The sequence below is a fragment of the Phyllostomus discolor genome, chromosome X, assembly GCF_004126475.2.
Source record: "Phyllostomus discolor isolate MPI-MPIP mPhyDis1 chromosome X, mPhyDis1.pri.v3, whole genome shotgun sequence".
Taxonomy (NCBI): Eukaryota; Metazoa; Chordata; class Mammalia; order Chiroptera; family Phyllostomidae; genus Phyllostomus; species Phyllostomus discolor.
Window position 1 is genome coordinate 75051897 of NC_050198.1, and position 17077 is coordinate 75068973.

The window sequence follows — 17077 nt, forward strand, 5'->3', positions numbered from 1 at the left end:
TAAGGATATTTTACTGTATTTCATGATGATGGTAATAGCTCTTGACTTTGATCTAGTCTCTGTCGGGTATGAGGTCCCCTAAGCTAATGATATCACCAGAAAACAAACTGAAGATGGAGTTATTGAGGTTCCATTAAATGCTACTGCACTGATTAAAAATAGTAATTTCACCTTAAGCACTAATCATGCCAAAGGTTTCATTACAGAGGACAAATAACTTAGATTGCTGATAAAACTTTCTCATGAAGTTTTGGGTCTGCTTATAAAAATATATACCAGAGGTTCCCAGACATCTTTCTTACCAAATCTCAGTAGTCTTTTCTTCTTTTTAAAAATATTTTGACATATCTTTTTTATTCAAATAGAATTCTGATCACTCATGATCCAAGAACATTCAAATAATAAACAAAAAAGAAACATGTTAAAGATTGGTATTCAAACATTATAGCCAATGATGCCACTTTTGCCTCTTATCTTGCCAAGATAAAACCACATCCACACCTCAGTGGCCACCAAACCATTCAACACAGCTTCCTTAACTGCGAGCTATTTGAAGCTACCAGCTTGAGCATTATTGGCTATTTTTTTCAAGCTTTGAATAGCTGTGGGAATCTCAGCAGGGTTTGGAGGAACCAGCTCAACCTTGGCATAGTGCCAAAATGTGGCCAATTGATGCTTCCAGTAAGTCACAACAGTGTCGATCAGTCCAGAGGCCTTCTTCACAAGGTTATAGACAAATCAGGCCATGGTTCTAGGATGGAAACTCCATAGCCTTGAACAACTGGCTGATTGTCATCCCCTAAGAATCCCTCAATAGCCTTTTCTTTACTCCCATGTTTGTCTCATCCCCACTGACACTGATTACCCTAACATATTAATTTTTTTTAGTTGTAGTTTTCTTTTTCTTTTTTTTTAAAGATTTATTTATTTATTTATTTTAGAGAGGGAAGGGAGGGAGAAAGAGAGAGAGAGAAACATCAATGTGCAGTTGCTGGGGGCTGTGGCCTGCAACCTAGGCATGTGCCCTGGCTGGGAATCGAACCTGTGACACTTTGGTTCTCAGCCCGCACTCAATCCACTGAGCTACGCCAGCCAGGGCCTCATATTAACTTTTTTTTATATTGGCTTCCATGACCCAGACCTATGCTAGTTTTCCTTCTATCCCCTTGAGCACACCATTCTTAAAAAAAATTCATGGTTCCCTCTTTTCTCTTCTTTATCCTAACTGTGGAGTCTCCTGAAGACAGTCATTGTCATTCTCCTCTTTTCTTTATGTCTCTTTCACCCATCCATCAAACATTTTTTTAATGTTTAAATATTTATGTTTGGAGACCTATATTGTGCTCTGGGGATCCATAAATGTATTAGACACAATCATTGTCTCCTGGGAACTCAATGAATATAATATAATGTAATATTTACTATGAAATATATGGAAATCCATGGCAGAAATCCAAATATATGGAAATCCGTAGAAGCATCTGTTGGGTTAGCCAAAAAGTACATTTGGTGTTTTCCTGTACGATGATGGCTCTAGTAGTGCTTACTTGTCTTTAACTTCATTCAAAATTTTTTTCGATTGTATTGTGACAGTTGTCATATCAGCATGCATTTAAAAAAAACATCAAAATTGGTGATTTTTTGTGTAACCATTTTTATTTTGAAGATGGAAGAAAATAGGCAACATTTTTTTAAAAGATTTTATTTATTTATTTTTAGAGAGGGAAGGGAGGGAGATAGAGAGAGAGAGAGAGAAACATCAATGCGCGGTTGCTGGGAGTCATGGCCTGCAACCCAGGCATGTACCCTGGCTGGGAATCGAACCTGCGACACCTTGGTTTGCAGCCGAAAATAGGCAACATTTTTGACATATTATGGTTTATTATTTGAAGGAAGGTAAAAATGCAACAGAAATGTATAAAAAGATTTGTGCAATGTATGGAGAAGGTGCTGTGATTGATTGAACATGTCAGTAGTGGTTTGTGAAATTTCATACTGGAGGTTGCTCACTGGACGGTGCTCCACAATTGGGTAGGCCAGTTGAAGTTCATAGCAATCAAATCAAGACATTAACTGAGAACAATCAATGTTCTGTCATGCAGAAAATATACAACATACTGAAAATATCCAAATCAATAAAGTTATTAGTGAAAATAAAAATCTTTTATGGAAAAAACCATATGGACATTTTGGCCAACCCAATATATGTGTTTTCAATTAGGATGCTTTCAGCTGCAAGTAACAGAAAACTCAACTCAAGATGACTTAAACAATAGGGACAAATAATATTTATTTTTTAAATAAGATTTTATTTATCTATTTTTAGAGAGGGGAAGGGAAGAAGAGAGGGAGAGGAATATCAGTGTATGATTGCCTCTTGAGCACCCCATACTGGGGACCTGGACTGCAACCCAGGCATGTGCCATGACTAGGAATTGAACTGGTGACCCTTTAATTTGCAGACCAGTGCTCAATCCACTGAGCCACCCCAGCCAGGGCTACAAATATTATTTCTTATAACAAAATATCTCATGGTATGGAGGTTCCAGAATTGGTCTATTCAGTAACCAAGGACATCATTAAGAACCCAGGTATTTTCTATTTTTTCATTTGCTGTTTCATATATCCCTTCCAAAATTGCAAGATGGTTGCAGCAGCTCCATGCATCAAATGTAGAAATAATATTCATCTAAGAATGATTTCTCCTGCAGTGTATTTAATTTTGAGTAAGAAAAATCTATCTTCCATGCCCCCACCCAACTTCCCTTCAGGGCCCATCAGCTAGGGTTAATTATATCAATCAGTGACGGGGGAATGAAACTACTATGATTGGCTTAGACCATGGATTTCAACTTTGACTGTGGGATCCAGGCATCAACATTTTTAAACTTCCCCAGGTGACTCCCCTGTGCTTCCAAGGATAAAAACCACTGGCCTAGACCATTTCCTCTGATTTTCCCCTCTGGAGCAGAAGAGCTCCCAGCCTCCCTTAGGAACATGAATATCTGCAACAAGACAAAATTGGGATTCTGTAAGCAAGGAAGAAATGAGGAATAGCTTTTCGGTAAGCAAACCACAGTGTCTGCCACAGTAACTAATTAGCATTCACGATTCATAGCACTTCTATATGGGGACTGATGCTTCTGGCTGTGACCTCATCTGAGCTTCTGACCTATTTCTTCCATTGTCTCCCGGCATTTCTCCTTGGATTTTTGTCCACATCTCAATCTGAATGTATTCCAAACCAAGTGTTCCAGCCTGCTTCTCCTCCTGATGACATTGTTTCCATCATGTGGTACCAGCATTCTCAGGGTATTTCAGGCTCAAATTCTTGGAATCTTTTCTTATCCTTTTTTTAATCCCTATTTTTAAAGTCACCTCACCCTGATTTTTCTCCCTGAGATATTTTAATTCTACTCTACTATATCCCCTTCTATCTTGGTTTAGGGTACACTACAGCATTTCCTGCTTGCATTCTTTCATAGCTACCAAGCTGGTGTCCTCATACCAGGCTTTCACTCTATTGAGTCATCCTGCATATCACTGTAAACTCATTCCTAAGATTCTTCCTTCACTATGTGACTCAGCACAATGCCTTTTTATGGTTATCAAATTTCTACCTGTTTCAAGACGCTTTCAATTTCATACCCTTCCCAACTTTTAAGGACTAGTTAGAGGCCTAGGTACTCCAAGAAGCAGTCTTCGTTCAGGCCAGTCCTCTTAGATTCAGAAAGATCTTGGTTGATCAAAACTTAGTACCTATGTTTTTTGGAAATTTGCATGACCTTTCTGACTTTCAGTTTCCTTATCTGTAAAATGGGAATAATATGAGTTTCTACCTCAGAGGATTATTATTAGGATTAAATGAGTTCCTTTTCTCTCTGCCTCTTTTTTTGACCTCTTATGTTGCCTACTCTTTACTACATAACTGACTCTTTTATTATCTAATGCCCTGCACTCTGGCCCCATTGTTTCATGGATATAGCATCTGTTCTCCCCAACTTGATAGTAAAGCTCTTTTAAGGGCAGGCACCGTACAGTTGATCCTTGCATAACTTGGGGGTTAGGGTACCAATCTCCACCCCTCTGCACTTAAAAAATCAGAGCATAATTTAAGTTGGCCCTCTGCACCTGCAGATTCCAACCATGGATCACAAACAGTGTTTTCCAACTGGTGGTTGCCAGAGGAGAGGAGTGCTGGGGACTGGGTGAAAAAGGTGAAGGGATTAAGAAGTACAAACTGGTAGTTAAAGAATAGTCATGGGCCCTGGCTGGCGTAGCTCAGTGGATGGAGCGCGGGCTGGGAACCAAAGTGTCCCAGGTTCGATTCCCAGCCAGGGTACATGCCTGGGTTGCAGGCCATAACCCCCAGCAACCGCACATTGATGTTTCTCTCTCTCTCTTTCTCTCTCTCTCTCTCTCTCTCTCTCTCCCTTCCCTATCTAAAAATAAATAAAATCTTAAAAAAAAAGAATAGTCATGGGAATGTAAAGTACAGCATAGGGAATATAGTCAATAATATTGTATCCCTAGCTGGTGTGGCTCAGTGGATTGGGCACTGGCCTGTAAACCAAATGTCACAGGTTTGATTCCTGATCAGGGCACATGCCTGGGTTGTGGGCTAGGTCCCTGGTTGGGGGTGTGTGAGAGGTAACCAATCCGTGTTTTTCTTACACATGGATGTTTCTCTCTCTCTCCTCTCCCTCCCTTCCCCTCTCTCTAAAAATAAATAAACAAAATATTTAAAAATAATGTTGTAATAAATATGTAGACTGGAAATATAAGGGGGAATACTTCATAAAGTATATGTTGTATAACCACTATGCTGTGAAACTAATACAAAATAATATTGAATGTAAATTGTAATTGAAAAATAAAATTTAAAACAAAAAAAGGAAATAAAATACTGTTTTCCACCTGCAGTTGTGAATCTGTGGATTTGAAACCCAGGGATAGGGAGGGATGACTGTATACTTAATTTTTAAAAAATCCATGTAAGAAGTGGATCTGTGCAGTTCAAACCTGTGTTCTTCAAGGTCACCTGTGCTTGCTACTTCTCTCCCGTGCCCTTCCAAATTTTCCTGTTGTATGCTGAGTCAGTATAAAAGGTATTCCACAGATCCTTGCCAATTTTGTAAGTATTAAGCATCACAAACTAAAAGTATTAAAGGAACTGGGAGGGAAGAACTGTCTGCCGTTTACGGGGATGGAACACCAGGCAGAGTTACTTCCTTTTTTGTTACTTCCCTTCCAGTCAGCAGCTTCCATGCTTGGTTCCCTGCAGAGATTCAGGTGATCTTATTTAGACAAAAGAATCTCCACTGCAGTTTCTATCGCTTCCACTCTTGCGGAGAGGTGGAAACCTGCCTTGCTGTAGCTCTGAGCTTGCATTCAGTGGCCTATTCATCACACCCGTAAAGGCCAATGGCTTTGGTTTCCTGTAAGGTGGGATTATTGTGTGGTGTGGTGGTATGATCTTCTATTTGTCCGTTGCTTCTAAGTGTTACCAAAATTGTCACAAGGTGATATTGCAAATGACAATTTAAAGAAGTGTGACTCTTTGTTGAAGAAAAATGCAACATGTATTTGTCTCTGTGGCTTCACACAGTTTTGGTTTCTTTTGTTTGGTTGTTTATCTCAATTTGTGGTGTTCTCCTTGCCTGGAACCTATTTGAACCTGAATCTAAATAACTGGAAGTTGAGTTGAGAAAAGCCTTGGGCAGAGAATTAGAAGATCTGAGTCTGTGTGTGCCTTTAGCCAAGTTTCTTCCTTTTATTGTGCCTCAGTTTCCTCATCTATAAAATAGGAATGATGCCTGCCCTATCTAGCTCACCTTGATGTGGAGATGATAAGGTGATAGCAGTGTAGGCATGCTCAGGAATGTGAAAAGCCTTAATAAATATGAGGATTATTTTAAATGGAGCTTCAATACAATGCAACTTCAAGGGAACATTCTTTAACCACTGGGAGTTGGTAAATTTGCTTTTGTGATTAGGCATAAGATTTATGTTATTGCCTTAAGGTATTTGATGGCTTCTCAATCCTTCTCCTTGCAGTGTTTGTAGTTCTGCATGTGTGGTGGTTGTGCTGAGCTCTGGAATCCTGCACTCCATGAGACTTTATCTGGTCATACATATTTGGTTTATTTGGAAATTCTCATATTTGCACTAGAAGTAAATCACTTCCTTCCCTTCTCACTGTTCTTGAGTGTCTTAATAAATGATAATTAAATTCATTTTGAAATATAATAACAACTAACATTGAACACTTACCATGTATTGTAAACTGGCCTTAGTCAATTTTATTTTATTTATATTTATTTATTGTTAAAGACTTTATTTATCTTACTTTTAGAGAGAGGGAAAGGGAGGGAGAATGAGAGGGAGAGAAACATCAAATGGTTGCCTCTCACACGCCCCTCCCTACTGGGGACCTGGCCCATAACCCAGGCATGTGCCCTAGATTGAGAATCGAACTGGCAATGTTTTGGTTCACAAGGCGACACTCAATCCACTGAGCCACACCAGCCAGGGCTGATTTTATTTATATTTATTAATTTGGAGACAACGGTAGCCATGAAAAAGGTCTAAGTTTGAAATGGGGGAGGGTTATTTACTTTTTCACAGTCTCCCTATGAGGTTATAATGAGACCAAGTCTTGGACTAAATTTTGTCATACACATTAACATTTATGAAATGAACATTCATTAATATTAGCGACAAAATAGTTCATGCAGCCTGTTCTGTAAGCTTGATAATGTCCTGGCAATTTGTCATTTAAAAGGCTTTGAGCACAATGTGCTTAGAAGGGTCATGGGAAGAAAGCACAACCACATTTCAGGAGCAGAATTAAAAAAATTTTTTTTGATTGAGACAAAATTCATATAACATAAAATTGACCATTAATAATTTAAAAATGTATAACTTGGTGGCACTTAGTGCATTCACAATATTGTGTAAGCATCACCACTATCTAATTCCAGAATGTCTGGTCACCATCAAAGAAAACCCTATACCTATTAAGCATTCATTCTCCACTCACCTTCTCACCCCTTCCTCCCACCTCCAGGCCTCTGGAAACTACTAATTTACATGCTGTCTCCATAGATATACCTACTTTAAAAGAGCATATTTGACAGTTCACTTAGTCTTTGTCCAGTAAGTCCAAAGTCTGGGCTTTCTAAGGAACTGTTTCAATGGACTTTTTTCCCCTGTGGATGGGCCATTGTTGTCTTGTATTTTGGCATTCCTTGTAGTTTTTTGTTGTTGTTGTTGAAAATTAGTTACTTAGAATATTATAATGTGGTAATTCTGGAAATAAGATTCTCCATCTCACCCAAAATTTGTTGTTTTTGCCTGTTGTGGGCTTTTCTAAAATATTTTTATGAGGTCTGCATTCTTTGTCATATGTGGCCTCTGAAGTCTCTGTTCTGTTAGCATCATTGTCAACTGGTGTTTTGACAGCTACCTTAAATGCCTAGAGCCAACAAAAGATAAAAAAAAGAGAGAGAGAGAAGGTAAAGAAGAAAAAAACTACTTTCACCTAAAACTAGTACATTATAGATAATACTGAATGCAAACTGTAATTGAAAAATGAAATTTTAAAAAAAGAAAAGAAAAGGACTACTCTTTTAGTCTTTGCAGATTGGTTCTATGTTGAGTACTCTTTCAGTGTTTAGCCAGGCCATTTACAACTTAATCTTTACTTCCAACTTGTCTGGAGCCTGAAGCCTAAGTAGAGCTTAAAACTTAGGGTCTTCTCACACCTTTTCTGAACATGCATCCCACACAGGGCATACATGTGCATTCCTTGATTTCCTGGTGTATGTGGGAGTTTTTAAACCTCTTATTCCTACATGTAGCTCCTTTGCCAAATGTTTCCTTCCCAGGAGTCTTGGTCTGCTTAATTTTTTAAATTACACTCAACATTTAATATTATATTAGTTTTAGGTGTACAGCATAGTGGTTAGACATTAATATAACTTATGAAGTGGTGCATCCAATGAGTCTAGTACCCCCTGCATACCATACATAATTTTAAAAATATTATTGACTGTATTTCCTATGCTGAACTTTTCTCTTGTTCTCTTTCTTGTGCAGACTGTTGTCCCTTTCTTCAGACTACCGCATCCAGCACCTGTGCCTTTAAATGTGTTTGCCCAAGAAACTGCCCTACTACTGGACACTCTCTGAGTTGGACAAAACAAAGGGCAGCCTTTGCTCTGATTCTCAAGAGAAATGCCAGACAGGTGAAGACCCAACTTTTAAAGAATAAAGTCTATATTGCTTCCCCCGGCACAAGCAATCTGCATCAGAGGTGCAGGCTGTGGTTTGCACAGCCACTAATGTGTAGGAAATGGTTAGTGGGTAATTTAAAATAACATTGTGCTCTGTTATACAATGTAGCCTCTTCTTTCTTCACATCTTCCTCTGGTAATTGTCAGTTTTTGATTTTGTATTCAAGAGTTCTGCAAAAGTTGACTCTGACAGTTTTGCCAGGTCATTAGTTACTTTTAGAGAGGAGCCCTGTAGTTAGTTACCTATTAGTCTGTATTCAGTGACATCCGTCCCGGAAGCAGGATTTTTGTGCCTTACAGTGGATATTAGACAATCAAGAAAAGCATTTGTTTTTATTATTAATTTTTTTCTTTTATCGATTCTAGAGGGAGGACAAAGGAAGGAGAAAGAGAGGGAGAGAAACATCGATGTGAGAGAGAAACATTGATTGGTTGCCTCCTATACACATCCTGATTGGAGACAGAACCCACAACCTAGGCATCTGCCCTGACCAGGAATCAAACTGGCAACCTTTCAGTTTGTAGGATGACACCAAACCAACTAAACCACACCAAGCAGTGCCAAGAGAAAAAATTTAAATCAATGGCTGCAACAGGATACTAAAGGTATAAATTTTCATGTTTTTCCCTTGGGGTACAGACAGGCTATAGGGTTCACTAGATTCTTATACTGTTCATACAAAAGTGGAAGTGTCTTTAAAATATATTTTTGTAACCAGGTAGAGCTCATTTTTTATATTTATTGTGGATGTTAACAGGTCATTGCTTTTTCGCAATGAAACCAAATTTTGACATTTGTTATGGTAATTAGCAAAGTATAGTTGGTCCTGCATCTGATACAGAGGTAACAGAAGCACTTGTGGTCACACCTTTGGATTGTGGCCCTTTCTGGCATAATTCTGGCTCCCTGCCCACATCTGTGCATCCTGATGAGGACAATGGACTGACCCTAGAGGTAAAGCTGAAACCCACTGTCATGTACTTAATATCACACTGTCTTTGCTTAAGTATCATAAAGTAAATGGCAAATGTTTGTTGATGTTAGAAACATCTGAACTTGTAGAGATTTTTTTATGAGTTTGTTTGAGCCAACCTGATGACAATTGCCAGGAAGCAAAATCTCAATGGATTGAGAAAATGCTCCAGATGATGGCAGTTTTTCAGCTTATTTTATACATGAGAAACCAAGGAGGAGACATAGGAGGGCTACATGAAATTCATTAGTGGTAGATTAAGGGGGCAGGAGAAAGCAAAGTGAGGAAATCTCTGAGACTGGATAAAAAGTAAAATGAAGAGACACCTGCTTCTTTTAGAGGGTACCAAATAGTTGATAATGAACATTTGCAGCACATAGATAGCATTTGAGGAACAAGATAACAACGAGGTGTTCTGTGGTCTTATGCTCTGGTTGTACCCTGAAGGGTGTGGAAAAAGAGAGTTACTTGACATACCAAGGGTATGTTATTTTAGATGCAAAAAGGCAATAGGCAGGTTCACTTATGGTAACAATTGACCTTTGTCAAGAAGCTACAGGCCTAGGACATGACTACCAGCTTTTAGTTAGGAAGTTTTAATTTCAGACCATCCTGTGTGGTTACTTTTGTCTCTGACTTTGTAAGGCCACCATGCAGGCCTCCCCTAAGCTTGTCAGGTTTAGTGTGTGGGCTATTTTTCCCCCGCACATTGTAACACATATATTATGTTGTTTAATACTCACAACAATTGTGTGAAGTAGTGGTAGAATTATTTCCATGCTACAGATGAGGAAACTGAAATTTAGGGCCATTAACTTGTCTGTTTAGGGGTGCTTGGCTAGTAAGTAGAAGAGCTTGGATTTCAACCCAGCTCTCTGAGACTCCATATTTCTTAAGCATTACTTTATGACTAAAAGCATCTACTTTATCGGTTTTTTTTTTTTTTTTTTTTGGTTATGTGAAGAAAGCTTTTAAAAGAAATTTTGAAACACCAAATGTTCTTAATGGTTGGAAGCTGGCTCATAGGTAGAATATGGTTGGCTGGTTTCATTACCTGTCTTCGGTCCTTTTAGAAGCTTGCTACATAGCAAGGCCCAAGTGCAATTGAGAGATTATGGGAAACAGCAACGGTGGTCTCTGTTAAGGGTGTCTGGGAGGATCTAATGATGGCTTTAGTGTTAGTGTGATCCTGGAGTGGACTCGGAATTGAACTTGAGCTTCACTGTCCTTTTTTTCTGCCCTGCCACTCTTATATAGCAGTACCTGCTCAGATTGTTGGTTCAAATTGCCTGTCACATGACCCTAGCAGCATACACAAGATTAGATGTACTTAAGTTTGGTACACATGGAGAAAGACAATCTTTTAGGACAGACTATTAGTGACTGATGACTGGAAATAGTTAGGAACATAATTCAATTTTGCCCTTGAAGTATGACAGTTATTTGCTCTCACTTTGGCTTTTTGGACAGTCTCTTTTGGAGAGCATATTCAGTTTTTTAGTGACATCTTCAAGTTAACCTCAACAGAGTTAGTTTTAAGACGTGGCAGAAGATGTGGTCATCTACAGAATGAGATTCAAGGAATCAGCTGACAGCACATCATTCCCCACAAATTCTACTACCATTTCTCAATTTATTTGTGTTTTCAAAAACGTGCTAAGAGCCCTGGCTGGTGTGGCTGAGTTGACTGAGTGTTAGCCTATGAACCAAGGGGTCGCTGGTTCAATTCCCAGTCAGGGCACATGCCTGGATTGTGGGCCAGGTGCCCCTAGGCCAGTTCGCCAGTGGGGGTGTGCAAGAGGCAACCACACATTGATGTTTCTCTCCCTCTCTTTCTCCCTCCCTTCACCTCTGTCTAAATATAAATAAATAAATAAATCTTAAAATAAAAAAATATGTGCTAGGAAAATGCCAAATTTTGTATGGAGTCTACTAATGATATTTTGAAGTAAACATCCCTGAAAAGTGATTTCTTTTACTTTTCATCAACTTTTGGAGGGTAGACAACAGCATGGAGACCATGAAACTTACACTGGGGGAAATGAGGATGTCAAAACTTTTCCAGATGGCTTGAAATGAATGCAGGTGTGCCTGGATTCCTGCCATTGCTCCTCATCCTGAAATGGTAGTCAGTAAATGCACTTCTGGTAGACAAGTCCAGTTTTTAATGTGCCTGTGGAATATGCTAGCTAAAGAAAGCCAACTATGAATCTGTTTATTCAGCAAGTAAATACCCGTGTTTCTAAAGTTTGCATTTTTATTGAGGTTCCTTAGATTCTTAAAGTGGGTCAAGAATGTCATTACAAAAGGCAGTAAAAATAAGTAGAAAAGCTTACTTAGGTGGTATGAGTCATATGTATAATGCACAAAGGAGGAGAGAAAGGGAAAGATTTGTATTGATGGGCTATGGTGTGTGTGTGTGTGTGTACATATGTCTGGCAGAGAGAGGTAACTAACATGCTTACTATGTGCCAGGCACCATGCCGTTTTTCATGTATTATCTTGTTTAATTTTGATGTTAACTTTGAAATACCTAGTATTATTCTCCTTTTACTGATTAGATGGTCACAGTAGCAATTTGATTCTACGTAAGTAACAGGAGACCCAGAGTCAGATTTAGTTGTGTGACCCTAGGCAACTTACTTCTCTTTGGGCTTCAGTTTCCTTACGTGTAAAATGAAAGGTTATCTTTAAACTTCTACCAGAACTTCTACTTGTGATACTCTGTGATTTTATGTGACTGAGTTTCTTCTTACTGTCCTTTAGGTATTGTTTTTTTAAAAATATTTTATTTATTTATTTTTAGACAGAGGGGAAGGGAGAGAAAAAGAGGGAGAGAAACATCAATGTGTGGTTGCCTCTCACATGCCCCCCCACTGGGGACCTGGCTCACAACTGAGGCATGTGCCCTGACTGGGAGTCAAACCAGCAACCCTTTGATTTACAGGCCAGCACCCAACCATTTAGCTACACCAGCCAGAGTATCTTAGTATTATTTCATAAGGACATAAAGGCCAGAAATCAACAAAGACTGACTTTGAAGTAGGGATATTTTAAAATGTAGCTATATTTTATATTATAAGAATACTTTAAAATGTAGCTATATATATGAGCTAGTGCGGGAGAGAGCAAGTTGCTATGGACAATACTTTTGTTTAAGTTTTTGTGTCCTTAGTGATGGTTTTAATTAGGTTGCTATGAGTTCCTGACATTATTAAAACACTTTGTTCTCACCATTTGCTTTGGTTTTAGTAGAGACTGATAATCAGAACACATATAATAATGATTATTATTTTTTGAGTAAATTTGGATTCTTCAGTGTTTTTTATTACCCCAAAGTACGATCTGTGTTGACTGGTATGACATAGTTCCATTCATTCAACCAGAAATACATAGCAGATGAGCATCTGCTATGTGTAAAATATTTTTCTAGGCACTGGAGATATATTAATGAACAAAGCAAACACACCTTTCTGCCCTCCTCGAGCTTATATTTTGGTGGCCTGGGCAGAAAATGAACAAAATATAGTAGCTCAATGTGTAGTGTGTTAAATGATAAATTCTATGGCAGAAAATAAAGGAGAATTGGGGCTTGGAGTGCTGAGTACAATTGCTTACTATCTGCCTGGGAAAATTGGTACTAGTTCTCATCAGAGCTCAGGTAACAGGCAATTTTTTACTGTGGCAATTAAGCACTAACTTCGGAGTCAGATAAACCTGTTATAATTTACAGTACTTCTCCCAGCCTTGCAAAATTGGGCAAATCACTTTACATCACTGAGCCTTGTATCAGTCAGTGTTGAATCAGAGAAGCAGAACCATTAGGAATGCTTAAAAAAAAAGGATTTATTGTGGGAATTTGACCTTATGTAATTGTGGGAGCTGATTAAACAGTTTACATCAGGTTCTTGCTTATTCATCTGGTGCTGGGCCTGAGGTCTGCAGGACAGATAGTCATGAAAGATGAACGTGAAGTGGAGGAGAACAACATCAAACTAGAACGTAAGAGGAATGGCTGAAACCCATGAGAATAAACTGTAATCCACATCAGTCTCTCAGACTTCAAACCAACATCAAAGATTGGGGGTGTTCTTCAGTTAAAGGCGGTATGCTTCATTATGGATCTGGATCCACACCTGGAGTCAGAGAAAATGAAGTAGGAGATCCGATGGAAACTGGAGGAGGTGTGGCCTGTATGTTGCCCCCAAATTCAGAGAGGCTGAAGGAGGTTTAGCAGCTGCTGGCAGTTCAGACACTCCCCCATGCCACAGCTGAGAGGAGAAAAGAGATAACATGCTTAAGTTGTCATAGCACCTGGCATCCTGAACCCACCCACCATTTAGGCATAAGAAGATGAATGCTGCTACTTCACTTCTGCCTCTCAGATTTCATGCAAAATGTCTCTCCTGGCCCATGGTACATTGCAACTATTTCAAACATGGAAGAAAATTCTAGAAATGCTAGTTCCAGCTTAGCTAGGTTGACAGAATATAAATCCACCACAAGCCTGTTTCTTTCTTTCTGTTTTTTTTTTTTTGCAGAATATGAAGAAATATTTATGTATAAGTATCTCTTACAAATAAATAAGACCAATAATCAACAGAAAAAATTCCCAGAAAGTAATATATAAATTGATGCAAAAAAATTGAAAAGAAGCCAGCATCATACATCATCAGAGAAATATAAACCCAAACAATGAAATAGTAGTTTTCACCTGTCTTTCTGGCAAAGATAAAAAAAGTTTGACATATAGCATTATCATTAGGTTGTTCAGAAATAGGCATTAAAATTAATTAAAATTTTATTTTTCAGTTACAGTTTATATTTAATATTATTTTGTATTAGCTTCAGATGTACAGCATAGTGTCTAGACAATCATATACTTTACAAAGTGTTCCCCCTCAATATTTCCAGTATCCCCCTGGCACCGTATACAGTTACTACAACATTATTGACTATATTTCCTCTGCAGCACTTTATATTCCAGTGATAATTTTGTAACTGTTAATTTGTACTTCACCTTTTTTACCCAGCCCCTCAATGTTCTCCCTTCTGGTAACCATCAATCTATTCTCTGTATCTATGAGCCTGTTTTCTATTTTGTTTGTTTATGTTCTTTAGATTCCATGTATAAGTAAAATCATATATTTGTCTTCCTCTGACTGACTTATTTTACTTAGCATAGTACCCTCTGGGTCCATCTGGGCTATTGTAAAGGGTAAGATTTTATTCTTTTCACGACCAAGTAATATTCCATTGTATATGTGTAGCACCACTTTTTATCCACTTGTCTGTTGATGGGCAGCTTTTCTTTGTTCCAATAGCTTGGCTCTTGTAAATAATGCTGCAATGAACATAGGAGTGCATATTTTCTTTCAAATTAGTGTTTTGGGTTTCTTCAGATGTATACCCAGAAGTAGAATCACTAGGCCATAAGGAAGTTCTATTTTTAATTTTTTAAGATGCCACTATACTGTTTTCCTCAGTGGCTGCACCAGTCTGCATTTTACAATAGTGCCTGAGGGTTGCCTTTCCTCCACATTCTCCATAACATTTGTTTGGTGTAAGGTGATATTGTGGTTTTAATTTGCATTTTTAAAATATATTGTATTGATTGTCCCGTTTTCCCTCCTTTACTCCCCTCCACCCTGCACACCCCTTCCACCTGTATTCCCCCCATTTAGTTCATGTCCATGGGTCATACATATAAGTTCTTTGGCTTCTACATTTCCTATACTATCCTTAACCTCCCCCTGTCTATTTTCTACCTACCATTTATGCTACTTATTCTCTGTAACCTTTTTCCCCTCTCTCCCCCCTCTACTCCCCCGCTGATAACCCTCCATGTTGTTGCGCGTGGGTCACCGGCCAGCAGTGACCACGGAACGCTGTGGATGGCTCGCCGAAAAACACGCGAGGAAAAACACACATGCACAGAGACAGACTAGTTTCTGTGGGGAAGTAGGGACGAAATGGCCACCCCCCCTAGTGGGGAGGGCCCTGATTTACAGTCCATACCTGCTTTTATTGGGCTCATTTTGCATAATAATTCAGGTAAAGTACAGTACTTATCAGGGGGAAGTAAGGAACTATAGAAAACAAGGAACTCTGCTGGTCTATTTTGAGTCAGGGTCAAAGAGCTGTAAGACTTTGAGGAACATAACTTCCTCCTTGGACCCCTCTCATTCAACTGAGAGCATTCTAAACAAAGAAGGTTTCACAGTAATTTACATGTTCTTTCTTAGGCCTGATCACCCGGGGAATCTGCTCTTTTCAGCACAGAGCTGTACCACCCTGTCATTGTTTCAGGCTTAGCACGGGAACTAAGGCAATAAGGAGATTTTCTCCCAGACGATGAGAACTCAGGCTATGTCAAAGCCGAGGAGCGAGGGTCCGTCACCCTCTTTTGCTGCAGCCCCCCAAGTCCTTCTTTTGGGGGGCCTTCCAAAGTGATCGTGCCTGGCTTAGGTCGTTCCCCCCGTGGGGAATCTTACCCGTCTTTGGCTAACCGACCAAGCTTTTTGGGGTTCAGTTATGAATAAAGCAGCAGAAGCAGCATTCCTGCCAGGGAGACAAGCCCTTGTCTCCTTGCTGGCTTACGGTTCCAAGGGTGTTCCCTTAGCCTTAGCCTAGGCGGGGGTTTCAGCTTCTGATACCAGTCAGGGCGGGTCCTAACACATGTGATCTCCATTTCTGTGGTTCTGTTCCTGTTCTAGTTGATTGCTTAGTTTTTTTTTTAAGGTTCGGTTGTTAATAGCTGTGAGTTTGTTGTCCTTTTACTGTTCATATTTTTTATCTTCTTTTTCTTAGATAACTCCCTTTAACATTTCATATAATAAGGGCTTGGTGATGATGAACTCCTTTAACTTGACCTTATGTGGGAAGCACTCTATCTGCCCTTCCATTCTAAATGATAGCTCTGCTGGATAGAGTCATCTTGGATGTAGGTCTTTGCCTTTCATGACTTGGAATACTTCTTTCCAGCCCCTTCTTGCCTGTAAGGTCTCTTTTGAGAAATCAGCTGACATTCTGATGGGAACTCCTTTGTAGGCAACTGTCTCCATATGTCTTCCTGCTTCTAGGATTCTTGCCTTCATTTTGATCTTGGCTAATGCAATTATGATGTGCCTTGGTGTATTCTTCATTGGGTTCAACCTCTTTGGGTCTCTCTGAGCTTCTTGGACTTCCTGAAAGTCTACTTCCTTTGCCGGATTGGGGAAGTTCTCCTTTATTATTTTTTCAAATAAGTTTTCCATTTCTTGGTCTTCCTCTTGTCCTTATGGCATCCCTATATTTCAGATGTTGGAAAGTTTAAAGATGTCCTGGAAGTTCCTAAGCCTCTCCTCCTTTTTTTGAATTCTTGTTTTTTCATTCTGTTCTGGTTGAATATTTCTTTTTTCCTTCTGCTCCAAACTGTTGATTTGAGTCCTGGTTTCCTTCCCGTCACTGTTGGTTCCCTGTAGATTTTTCTTTATTTCACATAACGCAACCTTCATTGCTGCCTGGGTCTTTTTCATGCTGTTGAAGTACCCAGTGAGTTCCTGGTACATCCTGATAACCAGTGTTTTGAACTCTGCCTCTGATAGTTTGGCTATCTGTTTGTCGCTTAGTTGTATTCTGTTCTTTCATTTGGGCCATTTTTTTTTTTGTCTTGGTGCACCTGTTACATAGTAAGGGGTGGAGTCTTATGTGTTCACCAGGGCAGGGCAACCCACATGGGTATGTGGTGATGCTGTATGTGGGGGAGGGGTCCAACAGGGAACAGTGACGCTTGCTCCACCCTCTGCTGGATTTTAGTCACTTCCC

The 17077-nt window shown here is 39.3% G+C and overlaps 1 pseudogene; it reads right to left on the minus strand.

The window, feature by feature from the left end:
* Positions 1-342: 342 nt before the first annotated feature.
* On the minus strand, positions 343-747 carry LOC114504511 (annotated as a pseudogene).
* Between the last annotated feature and the right edge of the window lie 16330 nt (positions 748-17077).